General features: G+C 41.8%; 2 protein-coding genes across 2 annotated transcripts in view; both read left to right on the top strand.

The window, feature by feature from the left end:
- LOC143661235 (AP-3 complex subunit mu-1-like) overlaps nt 1-20,471 on the top strand; it is a 55,074-nt gene that overhangs the window by 10,189 nt on the left and 24,414 nt on the right. The gene's annotated exons all lie outside the window — the stretch shown is intronic.
- Nucleotides 6,741-20,471, top strand: part of EDAR (ectodysplasin A receptor) — a 117,286-nt gene continuing 103,555 nt past the window's right edge. The window contains exon 1 of the mRNA XM_077134951.1: nt 6,741-7,019. The gene's annotated coding sequence lies outside the window, so the exon portion shown is untranslated. The remainder of the gene's footprint in view (nt 7,020-20,471) is intronic.

Genomic DNA, 20,471 nt, shown 5'->3' with positions numbered 1-20,471 from the left:
ATGTCTCCTAAAAACAAGTGAACTGGTACCAGCCAGCAGGAGCTGTCCTAATCCATGGAATGATGTGTCAGGTGCAGCCAAATGTCAGAGCCTCTGATCTTACCCATCCCAAACCAGTATCTGTCCCAATAAAGGAAATCCCCTACCTCGAGAAGTTTACAGAAAGCTATCTCTTAAAGTGTTTGCCTTATTCAGCTGTTTGCTTGTACCATGAAGCAAGCACTTCCACATGACCTTGGCTGGAAGCACTGCTGCTCCATGCTCCTTTCTCACTGTACCTGGTATTGTACTTTTTGTAAATGAGATTTTTTAAATATAAAGCTCAGATTTTTGGCTTACAGGGACCTTGTTGCAGTAAATACCATGTCAATTTTGTGCCACTGGTTCAGCTGGTAGATAGCACAGTGAAAATTGTTTCAAAGGGGTAGATGGTTTGTTAAGGTAATAAAAGGGGACACTACTTCTGCTTTTGGAAAGTTATTGTAAGCACAAGCATTTGAGGTCTTACATAAATTATGTGGTAAAAGAGAAACTGAAGCTGGAAAATAAAAGTCAGGTCTCCAGACTCCAGGGCTGGAGCTGCCTGTCAGCCACCCTGCCTTTTGTGTATCTTTGGTAAACAAACCCCCTCGTTGAAAGTGCTATATGTTCTCTGGACGTTGCTAAACTTTAGCAACCATCATCCTTTATATTCATATTAAGCCACCTTACTCTTCAGATTAGCTGGCTAGAAGCAAGACCTGAAGGAATGGACAGGTTCAAAAGGAATAGTTGATCTCATGACAGAGATTAGACACTCACGAATCCCATTTTTTCTTCCTGAACACTGCATTTCCCAGTCTTAGGTGCAGTTAAGGTTGGGACATGTAACTAGGACTTAGCCAATAGACATGCTATGCACCACTGCCAGGCCAAGCTCCTAAAACATGACTATCCAAGCTCTCTCTCTCCTGTCTGCTCTAGAAAGAAGGAATTCAAGATGGTGAGGCCACAGGATGGAAGGAGCTGGGATTTCTGGGTTATTGCTTGCAGAAGAACCACCCAGAAGTTCTACCTGACCCAGAATAGAACATGACATGAGCTATTACTGTACAATGTGACTGAGATTTCAGGATTTAAATGTGACTACAGCATAGCCCCACCTGGAAATAACTGATATGAAAGCCGAAATCATCACAAAACAGATTTTCTTAAACCTCACTGACCTAGACAAAATGAATCACATATCCTAATTTTTTGTAACGAGAGCCTTTACAAACCAATCAAGCATCTAGTAACAGAGACCTGACCAGAATGGCTAAAAGATACATATCACATAAATGAGGCCAATAATCCAGGGCTGATGTGACAGACCCACAAAGGGACTGAAGCTCCTTCCATCCTTCTACTCCACCATTTTCACGCTGCTCGTCACTCATACTTTGGGCAGCAGGAGAATATGAACACCTCCTCCCAGATGCCCCTTTAAGTAGCCTCTTTGCAAGTCCCCTCATGCTTCTGCTTATGGCTCGCTAGCCGGTTCTGAATTAAGTGGCTGTGCCTACCCACAAGGGAAGCTGAGAAATGCAGTCTTGCCATGTGCATTGCCCACCGGAGTAGAAATGGGGAAGTTACTCCTGAAGATGGGAGACCGGCTGGTGGGTGGCCAGTGGGATTCTCTGCCAGCCCACATCAAATTTCCAATAAAGTATTTTCTTGTCCCCATTCTGGTTTTCTTTTGCTGACCTTGACTTCTGAGGTCTTTGGATGATGAGTTGCTGCTCATATCCATAATAGGCAAAGGGAGAGGGAGTACAAAATTCTGTAGAATTAAATGTTCCCCAGGAATGCGTTAGCCTTTGATGATTCTTTTCTTATAGATAACCTGCAAAGTATCCTAATGTACATGTTAAACATCCACTCGTCAACAAACTTCATTGAAAACAACCCAATGAACTGATCATTTTACATGTCTGTACTATGGGCTCAATTCTCCTGCTGTAAGTGTCCCCTGAGAATAGTAATGATCCCATGAAATGCTACCCCCTTAGCCCGAAGGTGTGAGTTATGACAGGTATATGAACTCGCCTATTGGAAGAATGAATGTGTTGATTTCTAAATGAAGACATCAATATTCTGTATCTCTAAACTCAATTTTTCTCTTTTCTTAATTTTTCTGGTTCAGTACAAATGTATTTTATGATACATATGTGGTTTCCTTTATTAGGAAAATGTAGTCATCTGCACTGTTGAGCCAAATGACAATATTACAGGTCATATAAAAGATTTAGTATTTCAACTTTTGCACTATTCAAGCATCCAAACTGACTCTGGGCAAGGATCAATTTTAATTACACTTTCACTGCTTACCTAATGGAGGAGGTCGGGGCCTCATCACAGGAACCAGAGACCTAAAGACACCAGGGGAACACTCCACTGCACCCTTTACTCAGCTTCTGACCTGCTGCTCTTCCCATCACCCACAGAAGAGAGTTAATTACAGTACTTTTTTATGACCAGAATCATTAGTGACAGCTGAGTGTTCCAAATCCAGGCAGCATTTTTTTATTTTTATGTTGCATGAGCAGATACCAGGACATGAACCCAGGTCTCCAGCATGGCAGGCAAGAATTCTTTCACTGAACCACCATTACACGGTCCCAGGCAGCATTTTTAACAAATGGTATTCATGGTAGGAATCTTGGGCGAACAGGTAGCTAAAGGAGTCAGGCTTTTATTTCTTTAATTTGCATCAGGGAGTTGATGTGGCAAAGTTTAAATAACTGAATGCAGCAACCATAAATCACTAAATTATTTGGAACCCCAGCTCATTTACTCTCCTTTGACCTGGAGTTGTCCCATCCCCGATGGAGCCGGGAGAGGACAGATTGCCCAGGTATGTTAAAGTGTCTCTTGGAATTTCATCTTGCCATGTTGAGCTTATTATGTAAAATCAAAGGCCCGAGTGGCACAAACACCCTCCCAGACTCATTCTCTCCCCATCCTCATTTTGCTAGAGTTAAAGGTCTGTTTGCTTCTAAAGTAATTTTCTATCATCTCTAAATTATGAAGTATTTTAGACTAAAACTCAGACTTCTTTATGTGACCCTCAAAACCGCAGAATCTGGTCTCCACCTCCCTCTCCAAGCCTGTCACAGGCCATTCTCAGACCAGCTCCCAACTTCTTAGCCATATAGTTGCTCTAAGTTTCTTCATCATGCCCAGTTCATTTCCACATCAGGACCTTTACTTATCCCTGAATTCTGCAAGATTCGCTCCTTTCTGGGTGGGCCATGGTGGCTCAGCAGGCAAGAATGTTCACCTGCCATGCCAGAGGACCCGGGTTCGATTCTTGGTGCCTCCCCATGTAAAAAAATATGTATATATATTCGCTCCTTTCTTCCCCTCAAGTCCTAGTTTAAAAGTCAGCCTTCCTCCTCAGAGCAACCAGTCCTGACTGTCCCTAACCAAAGTGGCAACCTCTTCTCCATCCTTGTTCTCCATCTCAGCCGCTTGTCTTGCTTCCTTCATGCCATTTAATTCTGAATAAACCAAGGATTCATCAGGAAAAGGAAAACATCAGGGGACTGTAAATCACAAACAATTATTTTTCTATTGTTTTTTACATTCAGAATTACAATGAGCATGGGCAGCAGGGAATTTGAGGTAATGCTTTAAAAACTAGCTCACCCATGCTCTGAATGGGGGGCCAAATCGCAGCTTCTTAGGAAAGCACAGGAACTGGCTGGAGGAGCCTGCTATTCTCACCCACAGACAGGGCCAGGGTTCTCCCTGAAAACAATTTCAGTGCTGCTCCAGCTCTGGGGCAGATTTGAAGCTGTAAATTCCATGCTAGTGACAGAGCTGTGATCGTTTCATTCTGAACACGTTGGTGAGTATCACCGAGCACCCACCGTGGACATAAAAACATTTTGTCAGATGATCATCTGTTAGCTTATGCTTTGAGCAATCTAATTTCCTGGAAAGAACTCTGAGATTAAACTGTAGATAACCAAAATTTTACTTGTGGTGAGTTGAAAGGGTCAGCATCCAAAAACAAGCATCCTCCTTTTGGTGTATTTGATCTGATACACTTTTTCAAACAGCAATTAGATAGCAGGACAGTGTAATCCACAAATTATGATAATTCTCACCTACACAACCCAGGTCGCCTCCAACCCCTTGCCTTTTTATCAATACCAGAAAGTATATATTACATCTGTTTGCTAACTTGATTGCTCTCTGTCTCCCCAACTAAAATATAAGCTTCTTGAGACCAGAGATGTTGGCTGTCTTTCTCATTATTGCATGACATCATCTTGAATAGTGCCTGGCTCACAGAGGTTCTCGGTACATACTTGTTGAACGAACTTCATAATTTAAGGCTCAGTGCTTTGAAGATATGTGATTCTCTATTTTGTGCATTTCCTAAAAGACTGAGGCAGAAAATAGCAAAAGGTTATCAAAAGCATTTTGAAAGAAGCACATGAATCAAGAGTGTAGCCCATTATTGGGCAAATGGAGACTTTCTGGCCTGTGGAGAACGGAATGTAATTTAGAACACATGCTGGATACACATAACTTATGGTGAAGCGGCCTGGCCTCCCCTTTCAGCTAGTTTGCACAAATGCATGGCCAGGAAGAAAGCATGGCTGCAGCACACTGGGGTGGGGCCGGGGGTGGTGAGGCTGGGAGGGAATGAAACAATGAATGATGCATAAATTCGTTAATATGAAAGAGTGCCATTTTGATGAATTACGTGAATATCAAGAGTTTTCTTCTTATTCACCCAACATACAATTATCAATTAAAACACATAATTAAATAATGATGACCAAAATACAGCTCAGTTTCTTCAGTAGTAATGACCTGATCTGCTGGGAGAGTTCTTTGCAGTCACAGGCGTTCTACCGAATCTCTGAAAACACTTGGAGCGCTATGGCTCACAGCAGCAGCTAAAGCTACCAGGTCTCCCTCCCAGCCTCACCACCCCCAGCCCCACCCCAGTGTGCTGCAGCCATGCTTTCTTCCTGGCCATGCATTTGTGCAAACTAGCTGAAAGGGGAGGCCAGGCCGCTGCACCATAAGTTATGTGTATCCAGCATGTGTTCTAAATTACATTCCGTTCTCCACAGGCCAGAAAGTCTCCATTTGCCCAATAATGGGCTACACTCTTGATTCATGTGCTTCTTTCAAAATGCTTTTGATAACCTTTTGCTATTTTCTGCCTCAGTCTTTTAGGAAATGCACAAAATAGAGAATCACATATCTTCGAAGCACTGAGCCTTAAATTATGAAGATAAGCAATCATCTCTCACGTTTCATTCTTTCTCTTAATCAACTGAATTAATTTGTATATTCATTTTCATTTGGGTATGATAATTATGAAAACCTCAAGTAAAACCAGCTATGACCTTTCTTAATCGCATCATGTTTTGGATTTTTCAAAAGAAAAAGAAAAAAATACCTGCTTTGGCATCTACTACAACATCCATAATCAATGCCCATTTGATCTTTTTCCTGCCTTTTTTCTATCTTTTAGCAATATCAGTGTCATTTGTCTTTTCCAAATTCAAAGTCACTATTTAATTGCCAATAGGAAACACAGTTACACCTAAGATAATCTCCGTGCTCACACACAATTTATCAAAATGAAAATGTCAAAGCATCAAAAGTATATGCAACAGAAAACGTTTACCCAGGCTATTGGCTTACCATTCATTTTCTCGCATTCCTAATTCAATAATTGCATTAATTTTAATTTATCACAAACTCTCAGTTTGGCCTCCATATGGGCCATGTAGACCTCCAAACCTGAATATTCATGCTAAAATTCTCCTTGGGGGACCTACATTATCTGCATGGGCCACATGGGTTAAATAAATCAAGTAAATATGGTTCGGCTCAGCATCTTTGAAGGCAGGATTAGTCTGTGAGTGCAGCATCCTCGCCCCAGTCCTGCAGATTTGTGCTTCATTTTCCTCTCTTAAGCTATTTACTTTCTCACGTGTAAATTGATTTCACATGTCCAGGGCAGAGGGGAAAAGACAAAGACAGAGGAAGAATTCAGTTTTCACCTTTGGCTGTGCAGGTGACACAGGAGGGGGGAAAGGTTTTAAAGGGCCAGGCACCCCCCCACCCACCCACCTCATCTCACTTTTGAGAAAGAATTGACCAACACTGAAAGGCAGTGTCCTTTCAATGTGTTTGTGTTTCAGACATTTCCCCGATTATCTAGCATTCCATGGGACACGGTGGTGGTCGAGCAGGCACCTGGGGAGAGGAAGAGCTGTTAAAGCTTCCTGGTGAGTCAACACCTGTGGTAGATGTGCAAGGTGGAGGGCGCTGCGGGAATGGGCATAGGCAGGTTTCAAAGCTGGAAGGCTGCAGCAGCACCCAGGCCTGTAAGCCATCTCGGTGGGAGGTCCTTCAGTGAACAAAGTCTGATTCATTATATTTTAATGCTAATTTCGCTTTTAGCACCCCGGTGCCCAAAGGCCCTGGTTGTTCTAATAGAAGCAAAGCTCACCCCTTCCCCCCCAACCTGCTCCTCCCCCTCCCCCCTCCCCCTGCAAAAATCCTGGATATTTTTCAAATCCCAATTGGTCTCTTAAGGGGCAGGAAGTCAAGAAGAGCCAGGTGTCTCAGGGGGCAGACTGGACCAGGGACTGAACTTGCCAAGCCTGGCGTCTCCAGTGCTGGGAGAGACCTCTAGGTGGTGCAGGTGAGTTTGTACTGAGGGAAAGCCCCTCCGTAAGGGCTGAGTTTCCAAACTCAGACAGGACAGTGAACAGTCAAGCAAAAGCTCCCGAGAAGCACTTTGAAACAAAAAGAAAGTAGAGCTACCAGCAGAGGAGGTGTGCCTGGTCCCAGGGGAGTTCTGCCCACCTCCAGGGACGTGGAGCCCCAGCTCGGTGAGAGCAATGCTGGACGCGACCCACCTGTGAAACCTGGTGACCCCCAAACTGCATCGCCCTGGCGTTTCCTTCACCGAACCCTCTTCTGCTTGGACTAGTAACTGAACCTCCGACGGCTGCAAGGTAAGCCTCCAACCTTTTCTTTGCACTTTCCAAACTCTTCGGCTGTGGAAGAGACTGAGGTGTCACAGTCTAGGGAATAGTTTAAGTGCATTTTTGAAATGCATGTCATTTTTGGGTTGCGTTTGAACAAGCTTTACCGATTACTGTGTATGTCTGCACTACCAAGTTCCAAAACCTGAGACTGTGTCTTTGTTTTCGGGAAAACATCAGAAACCCCATTTTGCTATTGGTTGCACATTTGGTGAGTGAGCCCAACGTTGAGGCTTAAGGCTTTCAGATAGATTTTGGCGATTAAAACAACGGAAGTCTCCAGAGTGTGAAAAGTCTGTTTCTCCTGTTTGCACCGGAACCTGCCTCACCTGGGAAGGCAAGCAGTGGCTGGAGACTGTGCTAGATTCTGTGCCTGGATCCAACCCACAAATGTTATTCTTTAAGGTGTTTGAATCAATTCTGAGACCCGGTTTCCTGGCCCTTGTGTGCCCACGCGTTTTCAGGGAGAGGGTGGGTACCTATTTCTGACAACCGCAGATGTCATTTCCAGCCAAGAGGTTTCCCTCAATGCCTGTGACAGAGTGCAGGGTAGTTTGGGCTCCTTGCAGAGGAACCACCTCTAATTCCTCAAGCCCCTGCAGCAATGGCTTGTGTGTGGCAGAGGATTGAAATGTTAGGGGCAGGGAGAAAGGGTGAGGCTGGGCAGTAAGGATAGCAGGTGAGATAACTCGCAGCCTACATTGCAGTGGATTAACAGCAAGAGGGACAGTTAAAAAAATAATAAGGGGTCTGGAGTGAGGCGGCATGCTAACCGAGTAGAAGAGCCGGTGAAGCAGACGATACTGACACAATTGTTTGGACACTAAACTATGAAATGAATGAAATGAAGAGAGAGAAAAAGAAACATAAAGCCAGGCTCCTTCCTTCCACTGCTCCACACTCTCTAGAGTTCTGAAGTTGCATTTTTAAGACACTTTCCAACCAAGAGTGAAACAATAGCTAATTCAAAATATTAAAGAGGTAAAAAGCCAAAAAGGACTACAGGAGAAACTGAATCAATTCTAATAACTAAGATAGAGAATATTTCCTGCCCCACTTGAGTGTCTGGGATTTCTTTCATAGCCACTTAAAACGTTAAAAATATGCATTTTAAAAAGAGTCCTCCAAAAAGAGAATTACTCATCAAAGTTGGGAAATGACAGTTTGTCATAATGATTGCCCATTTTCATCTTTCATTTCTGGAAGAGAGGATGGGAGCCTCTGCAAGTCCCAGTGACAATCAGCGGGGGTCTCTTGCATGCCCTCTCTGTCCTCTCCCCACCTTGAAGAGAGCTAAGCTGTCCTGTGGAATAGTAATCCGTGACAGCTTTTTGGGAGGGCAGTCCTGGAAGGACATGTCTTCAGATGAAAAAAAAAAAATGAAAAAGATTTATTTTGAAATCTTTGATTTTTTTTTCACCCTCCAGCCACTACCTGGCTTATAAAAGTAAATAGGATTTTCATTTTGTTAAAGATACATATTTGCACAGCTTAAGGGATGTATCTCAGTACTCAGGGACTGGCTCTTCTTTCCTAAGCACCCCTGTGCCCCCAGCCTTTGTACAGCAACAGCCTGATATTTGCCTGGGAGGGGGCTGCAAGGACCAGATCTGGTCTTAACCCCATTTCACAGGGGGAAAAAAAAAAAGCAACTTAACACTTAGAGATGGAAAAAGTTGTCCAAGTCAGTTTATAAAAAAATATCCTATGGGGCTCCTTCTAGTCACAGCTTCTTAGTGTCCCACTGCCGGGGTCACCTGGCTCTCCTTTCTGGGCCCAGGTGAGTGAGTTTTGTGGTTTCCAAAGAATGGAATTCAGACTCCAGGAAATGCCCATGACCCCGGCTTCAACGATGCAGGCAAATCCGAAATTCAAACACAGCAGCTGTAAACAGGATGGGTTTTCGGAACCCAGCCCCGCCGCTTAAATGCCCTGGTCCCCCCAGGTTAGCTTCCTTCTGGCTCTCTTTGGGGGCCCTCTGACCCTGTGCCCTGTCTGCACCCCTCCTAGCAGCTCTCCTCCAGGTCTCTGCTTCCTCTGTCACCCCTCAGGACACCTGCCAGCACTGCCTTTGATGCTGTCTTAGGCGCTGACGCAGGCAATCCACCCCCCAGTGGCATCGTTAATTAGCTGACATTAAGCTCACTTAGCACATTAGATCAATTGGCCTTTTAAGTCTGTACCCTTTTGTGAATTCAGCTGCCAATTCACTGTGGTTTCTGAATTCGCATAGTACAGGCAGGACCTTTATTTAATTCCTGATGACTGTTTTCTTTAAAAATACAATAAGAATAGGTAAATTGACGCCTAATCATTTAACCTCTGCCCTATGGCACTAGATGGAAAAGTATCTTCATGATGATCTTCCCTATTTTCCAGATAAGGAAATTGAGGTTCAGAGAGGTGAAGTGACTTGTCCAAAGACACACAGCCAATAATAACCCTGACCATGATAACAGTAATAACTGGCATGGGTCGAGTCCTTACAATTGCCAGATAGATCTGGGACGAGAACCTCTGTTTTCTGCCTCTAAGATCAACACAGTTTTGCTTTGTTTTTTTCCTGTTTTACTGATTTCTTTATTTACTTATTTTGAATCTGCAGATTTGTTGAGATATAGCCACATAGCATATAGTCTATCCAAAATAAACAATCAATACTTCATGGTATCCTCACTTAGTTGTACAATCATCATTTACATCATTTTAGACTATTTTCATTGCTCCAAAGAGAAAAATAACAGAAATATGCCCACACCAAAGAGAAAACTCCATACTACCCCATAACTTTTATCTACACCCCCCTCAAATATTTGCCCCTAGTATTGTTGTGACATCATGAGGTATTCCTGCTAAATGTAACCCATAACACACAAGGGGTAGTTTTTCCCATATACCCCTCTATTATTAACTCTTTGTACAAGGGTCATACCTTTGAAGAAGTTTGTGTAAGAACTTATTTATATTTGTAGTGTTGATCGGTGAGACACATGATTTTAAACAACACTTTTTCATCATATTCACCTTCAATAGGCACTATGACTTATAATGCCACTGATGAACTCTGATCACCTCTACCCAGTCCCATATATTTAAGTTCAACCTCTTTAACAAGTCTGTACTTATTAGGTAACCATCCCCTTTCTCTATCTGCTCTCTATTTCTAGAGCCCCTATATTCTACATTTTAAGGCTCTGACTTTACATTTTCTGGGGATTCATATTAGTGAAATCATACAGTATGGGTCCTTTTGTGTCTGACTTATTTCACTCAGCATTGTGTCCTCAAGGTCCACTCATGTTGTCATGTGCTTCAGGACATCATTTCTTCTTACTGCTGCGTAATATTCCATCCTATGGATACACCACATTGTGCTTATGCACTCGTCAGTTGATGACACTTGGGTTGTTTCCATCTTTTGGCAATGGTGAAGAATACCACTGTGAACGTCAGTGTGCAAATACCTGCTTGTGTCACTGCTTTCAGATCTTCTGGGTATATACCAAGCAGTGGAATTGCTGGGTCAATATTTGGTTTTCTGAGAAATCACCGAACTGTCTCCCATACCAGCTGTACCATTTTACACTCAAACCAGCAGTAAAGAAGTGTTCCCATTTCTCTACATCCTCCCCAACATTTGTAGTTTTTTGTTTGCATAATGGCAGCCATTCTTATAGGTATGAGATGATAACTCATTGCGGTTTTGATTTGCATTTCCCTAATAACTAATGACGATGAGCATCTTTTCATGTGCTTTTTAGCCTCTTTGGAGAAATGTTTATTCATATCTTTTGCCTGTTTATAATTGGGTTGTTCTTTTGTTATTGGATTATAAAATATCTTTATATATACTGGATGTCAAACCCTTATCAGATATGTGGTTTCCAAATATTTTCTCCCATTGAGTTGGCTGCCTCTTCATCTTTTTGACAAAGTCCTTTGAGGCCCAGAAGCTTTTGATTTTGAGGAGTTCCCATTTTTCTATTTTTTCTATTGTTGCTTGGGCTATAAGTGTAAGGTCTAAGAAGCTACCTCCTATTACTAGGTCTTGAAGATATTTCCCTATATTTTCTTCTGAAAGTTTTTAAGTACTGGATCTTATATTTAGGTCTTTAATCCACTTAGAGTTAATTTTTGTATAGGGTGCAAGGTAGGGGTCCTCTTTCATTCCTCTAGATATGGATATCCAGTTCTCCCAGCACAATTTATTAAAGGCACTATTCTGTCCCAGTTCAGTGGATTTGAGGGCCTTGTCAAAAATCATATAACCATAGACCTAAAATCTATTTCTGAACTCTCAATTCCATTCCATTGGTCTTTATGTCTATCTTTGTACTAATACTATGCTGTTTTGACTACTGTGGCTTTATTATAAAGCTTTAAAATCAGGAGTCTAAGTCCTCCCACTTTATTCTTTATTTTAAGAATTTTTTTAGCAATTCCTTTTCCCTTCCAAATAAATTTGATAACTAGCTTTTCCAAGTCTGCAAAGTAGGTTGATGGAATTTTGATGGGTATTGTGGTGAATCTGTAGATCAGTTTGGGAAGAAGTGACATCTTAACAACATTTAGCTTTCCTATCCATGAATATGGAACATCTTTCCACCTATTTAGGTCTTCTTTGATTTCTTTTAGCAAAGTTTTGTAGTTTTCTGTGCTCTTTACATCCTCAGTTAAGTTTATTCCTAGATACTTGATTCTTTTACTTGCTTTTGTGAATGGTATTGTTTCTTAATTGCCTCCTCAGTTAGATCATTACTTGTATAGAAACATCGCTGATTTTTGAATATTAATCTTGTGCCCACCACTTTGCTGAATTTGTCTATTAGCTCAAGTAGCTCTGTCATAGATTTCTCAGGATTTCCAAAATAGAAGATCATGTTATTTGCAAATAATGAAATTTTACTCCTTCCTTTCCAATTTGGATGCCTTTTATTTCTCTTTCTTGTCTAATTGCCCTAGCTCAGTCTTCTAACATAATGTTGAATAATAATGGTGACAGAGGGCATCCTTGGCTCACTCCCAATCTTAGGGGGAAGGCTTTCAGTCTCTCATCATTGAGAATGACTTTGGCTATGGGGTTTTCATATATGTCTTTTATCATATTGAGGAAATTTCCTTTGATTCCTACCTTTTGAAGTGCTTTTATCAGAAAATGATGCTGAATTTCGTTGAGCACTTTTTCAGCATCAATCGAGATGGTCATGTGATTTTTCCCTTGTGGTTGTTAATGTATTGTATTACATAGATCGATTTTCTTATGTTGAGCCATACTTGCATGCCTGGAATGAATGCCACTTGGTCATGGTGCATAATTCTTTACGATGTCTTTGGATTTGATTTGCAAGTATTTTGTTGAGAATTTTGCATCTATATTTATTAAGGAGATCGGTCTGTAGTTGTTCTTTCTTGTAGTATCTTTATCTGGTTTTGGTTTTAGAGTAATTGTTAGCTTCATAAAATGAGGTAGGTAGTGTTCCTTTTTCTTCAGTTTTTTGGGAAGAAAAAAAAAGTTTGAGCAAAAATGGTGTTAGTTCTCTCTGGAATATTTGATAAAATTCCCATGAAAGCCATCTGGCCCTGGGCTTTTCTTTGTAGGAAGGTTTTTGATAACAGATTGAATCTCTTTACTTGTGATTGGTTTGTTGAAGCCTTATATTTCTTTCTGAGTCAATATAGGTAGCTTATGTGCGTCCAGAAAATTGTCCATTTCCTCTAAGTTGTCTAGTTTGTTGGCACGTAGTTGTTCATAGCATCCTGTTATCAGATTCTAAAAATTTCTTTGGGATCCATAGTAATGACACCGCTCTCATTTCTGATTTAGTTCACTTGTGCCTTCTCTCTTTTTGACTTTGTCAATCTAGCTAAGGGTGTGTCAATCTTATTGACTTTTTCAAAGAACGAACTTTCGATTTTATTGATTCTCTTTATTGTTTTGTTGTTGTTGTTCTCCAGTTCATTTATTTCTGCCTTAATCTCTGTTATTTCTTTTCTTCCACTTGCTTTAGAGTTAATTTGCTGTTCTTTCTCTAGCTTTTTAGTGGTTCAGTTGGGTCTTTGGCTTTAGTTCTTTCTCCCTTTTTAATGTATGCATTTAGAGTTATAAATCTCTATCTCAGCACACCTTCACTGCATCCCATAGGTTGTGTGTGTGTGTGTGTGTGGTTTTGGGGATGGGGTGGGGTGCATGGTCCAGATCCCATAGGTTTTGATATGTTATATTCTCATTATCATTAGTCTCCAGATATTTACAAGTTTCTCTTACAGCTTTTCCTTTGACCCACTGTTTGTTTAAGAATGTGTTGTTTAAACTCCACATATTTGTGGAAGTTCTGTTTCTTTCATGGTTATTGATTTCCAGCTTCATTCCATTATACTCAGAGAAAGTGCTTTGAATAATTTCAATCTTTCTACATTTCTTGAGACCTGTTTTGTGCCCCAGCATATGATCTATCCTTGAGAATGTTCCATGCACACTAGAGAAGAATATATGTCCTGGTGTTTTGAGATGTGATGATCTGTATATGTCTGTTAGGTTTAATATATTTATCACATTGTTTAAGTTCTCTGTTTCCTTGTTGATCCTCTGTCTGGTTTTTCTACCTATAGAAGAAAGTGGTGTATTGAAGTCTCCTACTATTATTGTAGAAATCTCTATTGCTTCCTTCAGTTTTGTTCGTTTGCTTCATGTGCTTTGGATCTCCTTGATTGGGTGCATAAACATTTGTAATTGTTATTTCTTCTTGGTGAATTATCCCTTTTATTAATATATAATGTCCTTCCTTATCTCTTATGACATCTTTGCACTTAAAGTCTATTTTGTCTGATATTAGTATAGTACCCTTAATTTCTCTTGGTTATGGCTTGCAAGGAATATTTTTTCCCATCCTTTCTCTTTCAATCTATCTGTGTCCTTGGGTCTAAGATGAGTCTCTTGTAAACAGCATATAGATTGATCATACTTTTTAATCCATTCTGCTAATCTGAGTCTTTTAATTAGGGTGTTTAATCCATTCACATTCAAAGATATTATAGTAAAGGCAGTATGTGAACCATCCATCTTATCCTTTAATATTTATTTGTCAGATCTTTTATTCCTTCACTCTCTTTTTATCCTTATTCTTATTTTTAATTTTTTGAAGTAATGAAAATGTTCAAATATTGATTGTGGTGATGAATTCACAACTATATGATGATACTGTGAACTACTGATTGCACCTTTAGATGATTATATGGAATGTGAATATATCTCAATAAAATTGCACTTAAAAATAAATGCATGGTTAGTAAATGTTCTCCTGCATATATCTCAATTTTCTCGTATAAGAACTTTCAAATTATCTTATCAATCCTGGACTTCTGCCCTCAGCAAAGCCAAGGTCCCTGATAAGAAACAACCTAAGTTTTGGTCTTTGTGAGCCACCTTGATAAAAGGTTATGGTAATAGAAGAAATGTTAGAGTGAAATGTATTAAATTGCTGTTTTTATAGCTCAAAAATAGACAAACATAAACAATTTCATGGTGTAACCTAATATAGTCTTGTGATGAAGAGGAATTTTCAAATGGCTTTTGGGGTTTAATCATCCTGACAACCCCTGCCTTGGTCCCTGTCAGTACAGACAAATGAGATCTGACCGTATTTTACTTTTCGTCATTGTAGAAAAGGAATTACAAAGGAATTCTGAAGCACGGTTAACCCTATACAACCACATCCAAGGAAAGGGCTTCACCCTGAATCTAGGCAGAGGGGCGGGAACTTCTTTAGGTGGCGGAATAGGGAATCCTACCATCTGAAGTGTCTTCAACCCTAGTATCCTCCCAACCACACAGTGGGCACTCAAGGGAAATATATCCAATGAATGAATGAACGAACAAATGGAATCCATTTACAAAGAAAGCTCACCGGTTGTCCTCATCACACAGTTGAGGGCAAGGGGCTGCCTCAACACCAAAGTATCCTAAGTCAATAAACAAATTTCAGCTGGCTCTTTGGGCTCAGAGACACCTGTTATTTCCCAGATGGAGGGCTTGAGGGTCCCAAACACAATGCTTGGCTACAAGTGTGGACTGGACACATGCTGGGAAAGGGTGTGTCTCCTCTGCCAGATCCTGCTACCTGGACACCTTCTGGAAATGCTCATAGGTTTGTGCACATATTTACACACATAACTAACCAGGAGGCCTTTGTTTTCCACTTCTAACAAATCAAATCATGGTGGGAGACGGGTAGATGGTAATGGACCTTGCACAGGAAGATGCCCTTGGGTTGATATGCCGCAGCTTTGCCACCCAGAGTTCTCATTTCATCTCAATTCACTTTACAAGCCAGTAAATCCAAGCTCTGTTTTACAGATGGCAGGAAGGCCTGGGGAGGTTATTTCACTTGTGAGTCATGATTAAATCAGCAACAAAGCACATTATTATTACTAATAACAGCAAGGCATAGGATGTATGAAAACCAAGCTTAGCTCCCCTAAGACTGATACTGCTAAATGATTAAATGAGTAGACATAAGCAACTAAAAGGTGAGCACAAATGATGAAATAAGATATTAGCCTCCTGAGAACAATAGAGATATGATTCTGTCAAAAGCACTTTAATCCTGAAATAAAGCACTTCCTTAGGATATGATGAAAGACACAAAACTAGACTGCACATGAAAAATGAGAGGTCATAGTTTGACTAAACATGAGACCATGGCCAAATCTTTTCTCTTTAAAACTCCATGTTTTCTTATTTCCAATTTCATATTTCTTAAACTGTATGCACAGAAGAGAGAAGGAGGAAAGATTTATAGCAAGGCTTTCCATTTAAAGTTGATTTTAATATATCCTCACCCATTCAACCAATCTTTAATGAACATCTGCTATGCGCCAGGCACTCTGCGAAAGATGTAATGGGGCAGCGAGTAACAAGGGAGAGAAAAGGTCCCTCCCTGCATTCACGGAGCTTACATTCTCTAGTGGGGAGTCAAATCAAAATACGTACATGCAAGTGTAATTTCAGAGAAAATCAACCTCAAAAAAGCAACTACAAAGGACAAGCAGAGAGGAAGTGCCTGGGGTGGGAGCGGGTGGACCTCCTAAAAAGAAGATATTTGAGTGACAGCCTAAATGAAGTGAGGAAGTGAGCCAAAGGGACCACAAGAGCAAAGGCCCTGGGGTGGGAATGAACTTGAGATGTTCCAGCAACAGCAGGAAGGCCAGGATGGCTGCAGCAGAGGGAACGATAGGAAGAGTGCTAGGAGATGAGAGAGGAGAACCAGAAACCACATCGTGTCAGCTATCGGTTGTGCTAAGGAGGTTGGGCTTTCTGTTGAGACTGAGGGGGAGATGGATACAACTGTGTGTCAACTCAGGGCTGTAATCCGATTAGAACTTCACTGTCAGTGTCTGTCCCAGAATGGTCAGTGTCCATGCCAAGCCTTTTGTTGTATTTTGAATATCACTCCTTGATGAGTTTGATCTCCAGGTAGCTTCTTCCTAAGAAAGCTGCTCTGGCTTGGGTGGAGGGGAAGAAATGGCAGAGAGCAAGAATCGGCAGGAATGGGGAATGATCCCTTTCAACCAACATCTGTTTTCTTGGCAATTAACAAATGACAAAGAGTCCCTTTCTGAGAAAAAAATTGAAGACTCATACTTGAAACATATGCTTACATTTTTTTTAAAGTCTCCAACTAGAGTCTCAAGACTCAGTTGGGCAAAGAAAGAAAACACTTAACATTCTTGCAGAAACAAGCATTGCTTTCTGCACTCTTCCAACTTTACTCCAATACTGCCACAGTCACCCCAGAGCCACGGGCCAGCACTCCCCATTTCTCACTGGCTAAACCTGAAGAGAAGATCTTAGAAGCACTTTCCAGCATGAGAGAGATGTAATTTGATGGGCAAAGAAGCGATTGGTCAAAGCATAGCTCATGGGCTTCCCTGACTGTTTAAGTTAGGAAGCCTCCTTTTTGGGATGTGCTATTGTGGAACTAATTTAGAGATCAATTTAGCACCCAATTTGGCATGTCAGCACTGTTACTGTCAATTGCAGACAGCCTTTTATGGAGTTAGCGGAGAATCCCTGGCTCATTTCGCCCTGTGCAGCAGGTAACTTGCCAGCATTTGGCAAATTTGATTTCCCTCTGTGTAACAGGCCCATTGAGATTGATTAGGTGGCAAATGATTTTCCAGGAAGAGATACTGTCTCTGGGAAGCCCAAGGCACTTGAAAAATTTGGACAGGCCATTGGGGAGGAGCTGCAAGGTTGAATTCACTGGTTGGAAATCTCATTGAGTTCTAACATTGTATTGGAAGAACCAAGTCCAGGAAATTTTGAGGATAGTCATATGCAATGCAAATGTCTAATGGGTTGGCTGATTTTATATACCTGGGTAGACATGGTTTTATGGTATTTTTTTTTCTATGCTGTGTGGTTGTGGGGGGGTTACATTTCCACATGACTAGCCCATTATTGCAGCACCATTTGTTGAAAAAAACTTTTTTTGTGGGGGGAGTCATGGACAAGAAATCGAATCCAGGTCTCCCGCATGGCAGGCAAGAATTCTACCACTGAACTACCCTTGCATTCCCTTGGTCTAATATTTTGATTGAGGCTCTGTGTGCATGCATAACAAGCCTTGCCTCTGGCCCAGAAAAGTTCTAATTCTTAAAAATATTGAAATGCACTGAGCTTTCTTAAAAGTACCTTAGAGGACTCTCAAGTTTCATTTTCTTTCCGATTTAGCCCTTAATAATGGCTTGAGTTGCACTCAAAATGGCTGCTCCTAAAACTTCCTGACCATAATGAAAAAAAAAAAATCAGAAAAGTTCACTCTAGAGATGTGGCTATGTAGACTCCATACTCTGCTGGAAGCCTACATCTCCAAAAAGCATAAGCAAGAGAACTGTGGGCACCAACAGTGTGACAAAGAATGAAACTTGTAAACAGCCCAAGTTCACAGAGCATCGTTAGATTTGCAGTGCGGTTTTCTGCTGATGGATTTCTTCATGGGCGATAACAATCCCAATAAGTATTATTCAATTGGGCAGAACCTCTTTTAAGTTTTCAATTGTTCTCAGAGAAATTTGGAGAGACCCCACAGGAAGATCCATCCCTGAAATATGTGCGCATGAAACAGACCCCTGGTCTGTCAGGGAAACCCCTGGCCCAGTGGTCAGCCCCCCTGCAGCACCGTGCTCCAGTGGAAATGTCTTGGGCCTCCCTTAGCACTCAGTTCAGTAATTTTGCTTCTCATCCTATGGTTGAAAGGAAACCAAGGCAGGGCATTTCAGTGACTTGGAATACTTGATTCTTAGTCAACACTAAAAACCAAGAGACCAAACTTTTTCCTAAATTACTGCCAGTTGATTTTCCACATGAAAATCATTATCCAAGTGGACCACACATACCTCTCTAACTCTACTTCTGCAAGTGGGGTGTATGAAGGAAACAGTGCTTAAACATGATGCCGGTGTTTATCGCAGTTGTTGCTTTTGAAGGCAAATATTTAGTTTGTGAAGATTGCAAAACCAAGAACAGCACAATGTTGAGCTCCTCCCGATGTTTACAGAGTGACCAGAATGGAGATACAGACAGATGCGGGGCCCCTTGTTCCCTAAGGACCTGCTGTTTGCCTCCTGCGGGCATCGATGAAGGAACGTAGGGGCCCCTGGCAATGCAAGCCCAGACGGTGCTGAACACCCCCCCCACCCCCCACCTGGGGGAGCGGGGTGAGGACACGGCCTGCCTCCCGGGTCAGGAGGGTCAGAGGGTGCAGACTTTCCACAGGCGGGCAGGATGGCAGGTTTGGTGTGGCACTGTTCCTGCTTACCCCGTGGCGTGAAGAACACTACTTCTCTAGAGGCTTCCTGGAAGTTTTTGGCATTACTTAGAGAGGCCACTGCATTTGCTATAGGATAATGGTCTCCAAATTTTGCTCCAGGTCTTGTGAGGAGATTTAACAGAAAGGTAAGAAGACCCAGCTCCTGTTTTTAAAGCCTGTACTATTGAAAGGAAAAAATAGAACGAATAGTCACATACTTACACACAAACAAAAAGGCAAGCCCATATAAGAAGAAATAAAGATAAATAGCACCTACAGCATTGCATTGCACTATCATCGATCTGTCTCCTCCACCACACCAAATCGTGATCTCTTTGGGGATAGGGAGCATGTCTTTTTCATCCCTAAACTCTCCAGCACCGAGCCCTGTGCCTGGCATACAGTTGGTGCTCAATAAATGTTTCTATGAATCAGCCTTTATTGAGCATGTATTACCTTCATGTTATTTTCATTTTATTTAATCTGCACAACAACCATGTGAAACAGAGCATTGCCCAAGAGTTCCTCCTGCTAAGCACCAGGATTTCAACTCTTCATCTTTCCCATGAGCTCCTTCAGAGATCAAATTAGGGATGATAGGTGTTCTAGTTTGCTAGATGCCAGAATGCAACACACCAGGGATGGATTGGCTTTCAATAAAAGGGAATTTATTTAGTTAACATATAGTTCTTCAGAGGAAAGGCAGCTAACTTTCAACTGAGGTTCTTTCTTACGTGGGAAGGCACAGGATGATCTCTACTGGCCTTCTCTCCAGGCCTCTGGGTTCCAACAACTTTCCCTGGGGTGATTCTGCATCTCCAAAAGCCTGGGTTGAGCTGCGAGTGCTGAGATGAGGTATGTTGAGTTGCTTGGGCTGTGCTACATTGAGCTCTCTCATTTAAGCACCAGCCAATTAAATCAAACATCATTCATTGCAGCAGGCATGCCTCCTAGCTGACTGCAGATGTAATCAGTGACAGATGAGGTTCACATGCCATTGGTCATGTCCACAGCAGTATAACGAGGCACCTTCACCTAGCCAAGTTGACACCTGAACCTACCACAATGGGCTGCTGCAAAGTAGTTTAATTTCATATTTTCAACCTTTTCAGTGGTGGGGGACAATTTCTACCTAGTCTGACATCTGAAACCCTAGACACATCTGAGCACCCAGAGATTCATCAGCAGATCCCAGGGCTGGTTGGACACAGAACCTCTGCACAGGTTGTCTGGAGCAGTAAGGAACAGGGAGCTGGACGAGAAAATGGAGCTCTTAGACTGCCCTTCCCTTTCCATTTGCTCAAGGCTAAGAGCAGGACTAGGCTCATCCACTCTTCCAACTATGAAAGCAGTGAGTCAACTGCATGATGCCTAAGACAAACCAGATCTACTTCAAATTTAGAGGGCTTTCTTCTCCTCCAAAGTTGGGTTTGGCATGCCATGCAAGGATTGGACTGCAGTGAGCTGGCCATATTAGGCATGGACAGTTAAGAAAGGAAGCTGGAGGCAGGTGGCAGTATAGAAAAGGACGAAGGAACATAGAATTTAGTATCTGGTAGAGATGGATTCAAATCCCAGTTCCTCTATTGCACCAAAATAGGACTTTGGACAG

This window comes from Tamandua tetradactyla, chromosome 17 (genome assembly GCF_023851605.1).
Source record: "Tamandua tetradactyla isolate mTamTet1 chromosome 17, mTamTet1.pri, whole genome shotgun sequence".
NCBI classification, from domain to species: domain Eukaryota; kingdom Metazoa; phylum Chordata; class Mammalia; order Pilosa; family Myrmecophagidae; genus Tamandua; species Tamandua tetradactyla.
The sequence above is the reverse complement of the archived record's forward strand: the minus strand, read 5'-3'. Positions and strand labels throughout refer to the sequence as shown.